At 40.0% G+C, this 6,639-nt stretch overlaps 1 protein-coding gene across 1 annotated transcript in view; it reads left to right on the top strand.

The window, feature by feature from the left end:
• The window catches only part of LOC144978182 (transcription elongation factor SPT5-like), a 34,685-nt gene extending 34,142 nt beyond the window's left edge, over window positions 1–543 (top strand). Inside the window, exon 25 of the mRNA XM_078923904.1 lies at window positions 1–543. This exon is cut by the window's left edge and continues 1,007 nt beyond it. The gene's annotated coding sequence lies outside the window, so the exon portion shown is untranslated.
• The last annotated feature ends 6,096 nt before the right edge of the window (window positions 544–6,639 follow it).

Genomic DNA, 6,639 nt, shown 5'->3' with positions numbered 1-6,639 from the left:
ATACTATTCGGGGAATGTATTTGCCTTTGATTGTTTCCCTTAGTTGTGTCCAACACAGCAATTCACTTGGAAACAATATTTCAAAGGTGTGAATAAAACTCACAAATCACACAGCGCACATCAAACTATAAGCCACAATACAGAGATGCTACATGGGTGGACCCTTGTAAATATGACTCAGTCATTAATCAATGGACTGAATTAGGCAACAAACGCAATTACACACAGTTGTCAAATCTGTTTTCACCAAGACAGCTTTTAAAGCATTGCAATTTATCAAAGCCCAAAGTCACAAAGCTATTATTGCTGTTTTGATGAATGAGACCATTAAGATATGAATTAATCGGCCCCCATTTGTAAAGGAGGAAGCATGTTAATTTTCTTGAGGTATTTTTGTAGCTGAAATTTATTTTATTGGGTTGGATAATGTATAAGATAAATCATGTTGGGTTTTGCTTTATTTTATTTTATTTTATTTCTTTTTTTTTTTTTTATATCAAATTTATGTTAGTCCATAATAAAGTATGTTGTAAAAATTATAAATTTTGTTGGATTGTGTTGTATTTCTGTTTTATGTGCTGTAATAGTAATTTCTTGAATCTGTAAAGATGTGCAATAGACCAAAATTGAGCTTCAAAGTTGAGCTTTTATATAGCGCAATATCCACTAAACATGCTGAAAGTGCTTTACAGGGGGTCCCTGTCCAACAACAACATTTAACATTTAGGACAAGACATGACGCCTGTAAGGTGATATTATTATTTTTTTTCGGACAGACAACGCTGTTAACGGCCAGGTACTCATTTTACACCTGAGTACGGTGAGAGAATGTGAGTAAAGAGCCTTTTCCAAGGACTCAACTATGCGCCGAGCAAGGTTCGAACCCAGGACCTTCCGATCCGAAAGCGAGTGTCACACCACTAGACCACATAGCAGCAATAATAGACCATTCAACGGTGATGACATTTTCATCATTGTCATAGTCTGCTTTATGCAGTCACTTTCAACATGGTGCAGATGACCTTAATGTTAAGTATTTACGAATATCTCTAGGTAGAATCAGATGATATTACCTACATCTAGGAACGAAAAGAAACTTTTACTTTTTGGTAATCTAGTCAGATGCAAGGATTGATTACTGTTTCCAACATAACATCTCAAAAGACTAGATCAAGTTGCCATTTTCAGACTTTGCTGCAGCCATTTTCAGACTTTGCTGCAGATATAACCGTCTCAAACACCATAATTTTAAAGCTTTTAAGATTGGAGAAACAGACATTTGTGAATGTGAAAAGGGGAAGCAGGATGCCACACATGTTTGCAGGACTTTACAAAGTACAATGAACAAAGAGCGACTAACCTCCTGTGTCTTCTATCCCCCTGTATCTGTTTTCCAACATGCTTTCTGTCTTTGTCTTTGTATGAGATTACTTGGTTTTATCTCCTGGCCATGGCCAGATACCCCGGCTGAGAGGGAAACAGTCAACTGTATAGTTAATTTTGGGAGATGATATTTTTTTCCTTGTAAATCATATCTTTGTTATGCACTATATTATATGTTGTTTGCGTATTACATGTGATTTGTAAACATTTGAGTGTATCCCTCTAAGTGGGGACCTGTGCTTGTGTCTGGATGAGACTTTCAGGTGATCTCAAACTAAGTACTTTGATAGTGTGCTCTTGGAATCTACATCTACATCTATTTCCTATTTAAACCAATTCCCCTTTGTCTTATCTTTTCTTGTGTGCTTTAATTGTAATTCTAGAACTTTTAACTATCTCATTTTCTTCCTTTTTACTGGCGCTGATATGACCTAAATGTGTTGCAAGCGCCGTAAAACCCTTAAAAACAAACGAACAAAGAGCGACTATTTCCCAAAGGACTACTCTGAAGTCGAAGCTCTATGGATCTCAGAACGAGCTTGGGAAAACCACAGCATTCATGCAGCTTGACTTTCAGCCATAAAGACAGCATGAGGGGGAAAGAAGAAGAAGAAAAGGCTTGCTCTGTGATCTGCTTCGGGGCTCCATTGTCTCTAAATTGTGTCAAGGTAGTCTCAAACTAGACACACAGATAGATTGCTTTGGGAATCCTGTTCTGTCCCCTAGCCCATTAGTCGAGAAAGACTTTAAAACTGGGGAGATGACATGGGTCCAACGTTCTTCCAACCCTAAGAGAAATTTCACCCATCGCCTCCTGGCAGTCACAATCTCCTGAGAAGATTAATAGAACTTTATTATTGTCCAAAGAAATGGAAATTCATGGAATAAGACATAATAACGCGAGCTAGTAATAGGATTAGACCATAGTTTCTCCCGTGACACTTTGGGCCATCCAAATTCGCCATTCCTCCCTGTCCTGTGCTGCCATGTATGCCTCGTCCCCAGTTTTGAGGTCTTTAGTTTGAAGTAGGAATAGTGAAAGTCCTTACGTACGGTTTATGAAAATATAACCATTGTTCAGTGCATTTAAAAATACTCCCATCCGTGCGGCATATCGATATATATTAATTCAGAAAAGTGAGTGGAACAGGTACTTATGTTGATAATAACAAATGAAGTGAATCGAAAAGTGCCAGAAGACAATAGATAATAACATTTCTTGGCGATGGGGGCTCGAACCCATGACCATATTGATACAACTCCGCCTGGCCATGAGTGGTACGCTATGCAGTTGACGGCACTTCACCATTCCATTTTTATTCTCTTTTGTCTTCTGGCACTTTTCTACTCACTTAATTTTATGTTTCTGTCAATATCGTTAGATTCCAGCGCCCATGCATTCCACAAAGGAATATATATAGATAATCCATGAAAACAACCGTTTGATGCCATCAGGAATAACCATTGGTGTCCGTAGTGAGAAATGGGGGGGGGGGGGGGGGGGGGGGGGGGGTAATAATTTTGCTTAAGGAAAATAAAAAAAAATGAAAGTACCTGAAGCAGGGCTTGAACCTACCTCGGCCTCCATTAGCTGCATTGAGCATGACAAATCCATTGCTATGGATAAGGCAACAAAGCACATTTCCCGATTTTTCAAAATAAAATACCATAATTTATTTATTTATTTATCTATGTATTTCTTCATTGTTAATTCTTTTAGTTTGTTTTTATTTATCCTGACAACGTGTCGGCCAAAACAGACATTTGAAGATTTAGGAAGCCGGCATTTATTTTCCTCTTTTCAGCAGCGGAGTGCTGCGTCCCGTACAGGGTAAATGTAGAAACAGGAAAGGGACGCAATTACTTGGAAGGATATCATGGTTCCTCGAGGCCGGGGGGTGGGGGTCTCCTCTGAACTGGGGGAAATGCTTTCTGGATTTTGTATCAGTAATAGTAATAGAAGACATTGGATGGCAGCCAATCATGACCTGTCTAATGAATGGCAGTCAATCTGCATCAGTGGATTCTAGCGGCGGAGTCCCCTTGCACTGGTTGTGGTAACAGCTCGGAGACGGAGGTCGCAGAGCAACTGGTTGAACATGTCATCGTTGTTCAGCTGCTTGATGGGTTAAAGATGATTCATGAGTGTGGAGAAATTAAAGTAGACTGGATAGATCGTTATAGTATTATGTGGTTTTGTGGTATGACACTCGCTTTCGGATCGGAAGGTCATGGGTTCGAGTCTCGCTCAGCACATAGCTGAGTTTTTACTCACTCACGACTCACATTATCTCACCGTACTCAGGTGTAAAATGGTGTAACCTGGTCGTTATCTCTGTCGAAAAAAATGTAATATCGCCTCGCAGGTGTCATGTCTCGTTCTACATGTTACGTATTGCTGTTGGTCAGGAACCCTTTGTAAAGCGCTTTGAGCATGTTTATTGGATATTGCGCTATATAAAATCTCACGTTGAAAATTTTTTTTCTGAAAATGTGTGTATGAAACAATGTCAGACAAAGCAAGATAGAAAGATAGTCATCCCAAAAAATCAGCCTTTCTCGACTGGGGATCGAACCTCAAATCTCTTGATCACCCACTTGGAATTACTACGCCAGCGTCGACGGGTACTGAGATAAAAAAAAAATCGACTTAATGTCACTAATAATTAACCAGTAGATTTTGGACCAATCAAAAAAATGGAATTTGTGACACACCCTCACACGTGCTCGGACAAACATAGTTTGTTGTTTATAAACAGTAACGTGAATGAAATCGACCTCTCTCTGATCATTGTTATTGTTTTTATACCGCCAAATGGGTGAATAGTTATCACACGATTCTCTCGATCAGATTATGAACGCTTAAATTTACACATAGTTTTCTGTGTTGATTCTGTTGATTATGCAGTAGAACAGTGGGTATTTTACTTAAACATGTACCACCTATAGTAAAACCTGTGTAGTTTGCTGTGTCTACCAATCACTGCTTTTGTTTACATTATGACGACTGTCCGAGAGGCATTGTTATCTACCTGTCTATTCTAATGTTCGAGCCAATTGGATTCAGTAGTCTGATGCCGGCAACGGCGGCCATCTTGGTTCTAAACAAAGAAAATCATTACTTTTTATTCTTCAAGCTGGCTAGAACCTTTCATATGTCTTGTGATAAGAATGTATAAAAGTCAAAACAAGATCATATTTATAATGTTTTTCTCCTCTGTATACACTTTTATGCTCGTTGGAGAAATATTTCATAAGGGCGTCCGCCATTGTTCGATAGTTTAGAGCCAGTGTTACTAAGTTACCATGCGTCATTAGGAAGGAAGTGACGCTACGACTATTGCATCCTATGCGTCAACGCGTGCACACGGGTAGTGGAACTGGAACGGACTAAAACAACGGTACAAATAAGTACACAGTACACGTCGGCTGACGTGAATTATCGACCACCAGACTGTCGGTCATAACCGTAACTAATTGTCTGTATTTTTTGTAAAGAGTATGCACCGTCATCATCATCATGTAGTGCGTTGTTGCCCATGCAGCTGTGTATAGATAGAATGCGCTTGGCCAAGGAGTTCACAACATTGCCATCCGGAAGTATAACTGACCAACACACAAACTCTGTGTAACCATGAACTTTTATAGTCTGGTAAATACAGTTTAGTGAGAACAACTCACAAACGCGGATGGCAAAAACAGTAACAAAGGCCTGAGTGACGTCATCTTTGAATTATCTATACAGGTTTTCCACATGGAGGGAGTTGGACAACCATGCAAATGAAGCTGTTGAAGATCCGAGAGAAGAACTGTCCTATGGAACTGAGCTTCCCAGAAATGAGTGGGTAACACACTGAACAGAGCACGGGCAACAATTGGGAGAACAGCTGGAAGCATGAAAAAGTGGGGACTGGCTGAGATTAGCTTGTGTACACGTGGATGCCCAGAGCAGACGATGGAGCATATCCTTAGAGAATGCCAGGATGGGCCCAGCTGCACTGACCATGATCTAAGAGTCTGCTCCACAGATGCTGTGGAGTGGGTTCGGTGTTGGAGCGACAAGCTATAATGACCGTCATCTAGCTTGGTCGCTCATCGGTACCTACGGTGCACATCTTGTCACATAAGTCAATCTATGTTAAGCGTGATCAGTGGTCGGATGAGTGATAGTGATTCTGGAAAGTTCTGATGTTGAATGCTGGGTAAGGAACTTTACACGCATTACGCCAGTCTACTCAGGCGTGAATGAACACCTGGCTATAGGCAGTGACTGATATTGTAAGAGCATTATTGCAACTTAGAACACCTAACAAGTGAGTGGTACTGTATAAAATGGAAAAAAAGGAAAGGTTTCATATGGCCTGCTGGGGGGAATTAATGTCAGACTGTGTTGCGCATTGAGCATGGTAAATCTGTGGAAATGCTCTTTATACTTTAAGATTAGTGTTCATATTTTTTACTTGTATTCCTTATCACCAGAACGTCACCGTCCCCAATTTTTTTATGCTTTTGCAGTTACTTTTACTATACACACACACATATACACACAAACACATACATATCCTCTCCCATTCTTTTTCTCCCTCTCCCCTCCCCCCCCCCCCATTTTCCCCATTTATCCCCGCCTCCCTTCTCTTGCGCCTCACCGACCCCACATCCAACGCCCTCTCCATACATTTCTATTGTTTCCAAATGTGACAAAATGTGATATTTTGTAACATTACAAATTTGTGTTTGTGTTTTGTCTCCCGACGAAAGACAAGGGCAGAAACGTTGTTTGTTTTATGTTGTTCCCTTATATATATTAAATTAAAAAAAAAATATTGAGCTTTATATAGCGCAATATCAACTAGATGTGCTCAAAGCGCTTTACAAGGGGTCCCTGGTCAACAGCAACATTTAACATGTAGGACGGGACATGACGCCTGTTAGGCGATATTACAATCTTTCGGACAAAGACAACGCTGTTAATATAACGACCAGGTACTCATTTTACACCTGAGTACGGTGAGAGAATGTGAGTAAAGAGCCTTTTCCAAGGACTCAATTATGCGCCGAGCGCGAGGCTCGAACCCATGACCTTCCAATCCGAAAGCGAGTGTCATACAACTATACCACATAGCCGCACAATATATATATATTATATATATATATATATATATATATATATATATATATATATATATATAATAATGTCACTCACATTATATGGCCAAGACGTTCGTTTCTGTGGCTTTCGTCCACGTCTTCAGTCGG

The sequence above is a fragment of the Berghia stephanieae genome, chromosome 8, assembly GCF_034508935.2.
Source record: "Berghia stephanieae isolate SIO BIC M18660-M18661 chromosome 8, UCSD_Bste_1.3, whole genome shotgun sequence".
In the NCBI taxonomy this organism is placed as follows: domain Eukaryota; kingdom Metazoa; phylum Mollusca; class Gastropoda; order Nudibranchia; family Aeolidiidae; genus Berghia; species Berghia stephanieae.
The sequence above is the reverse complement of the archived record's forward strand: the minus strand, read 5'-3'. Positions and strand labels throughout refer to the sequence as shown.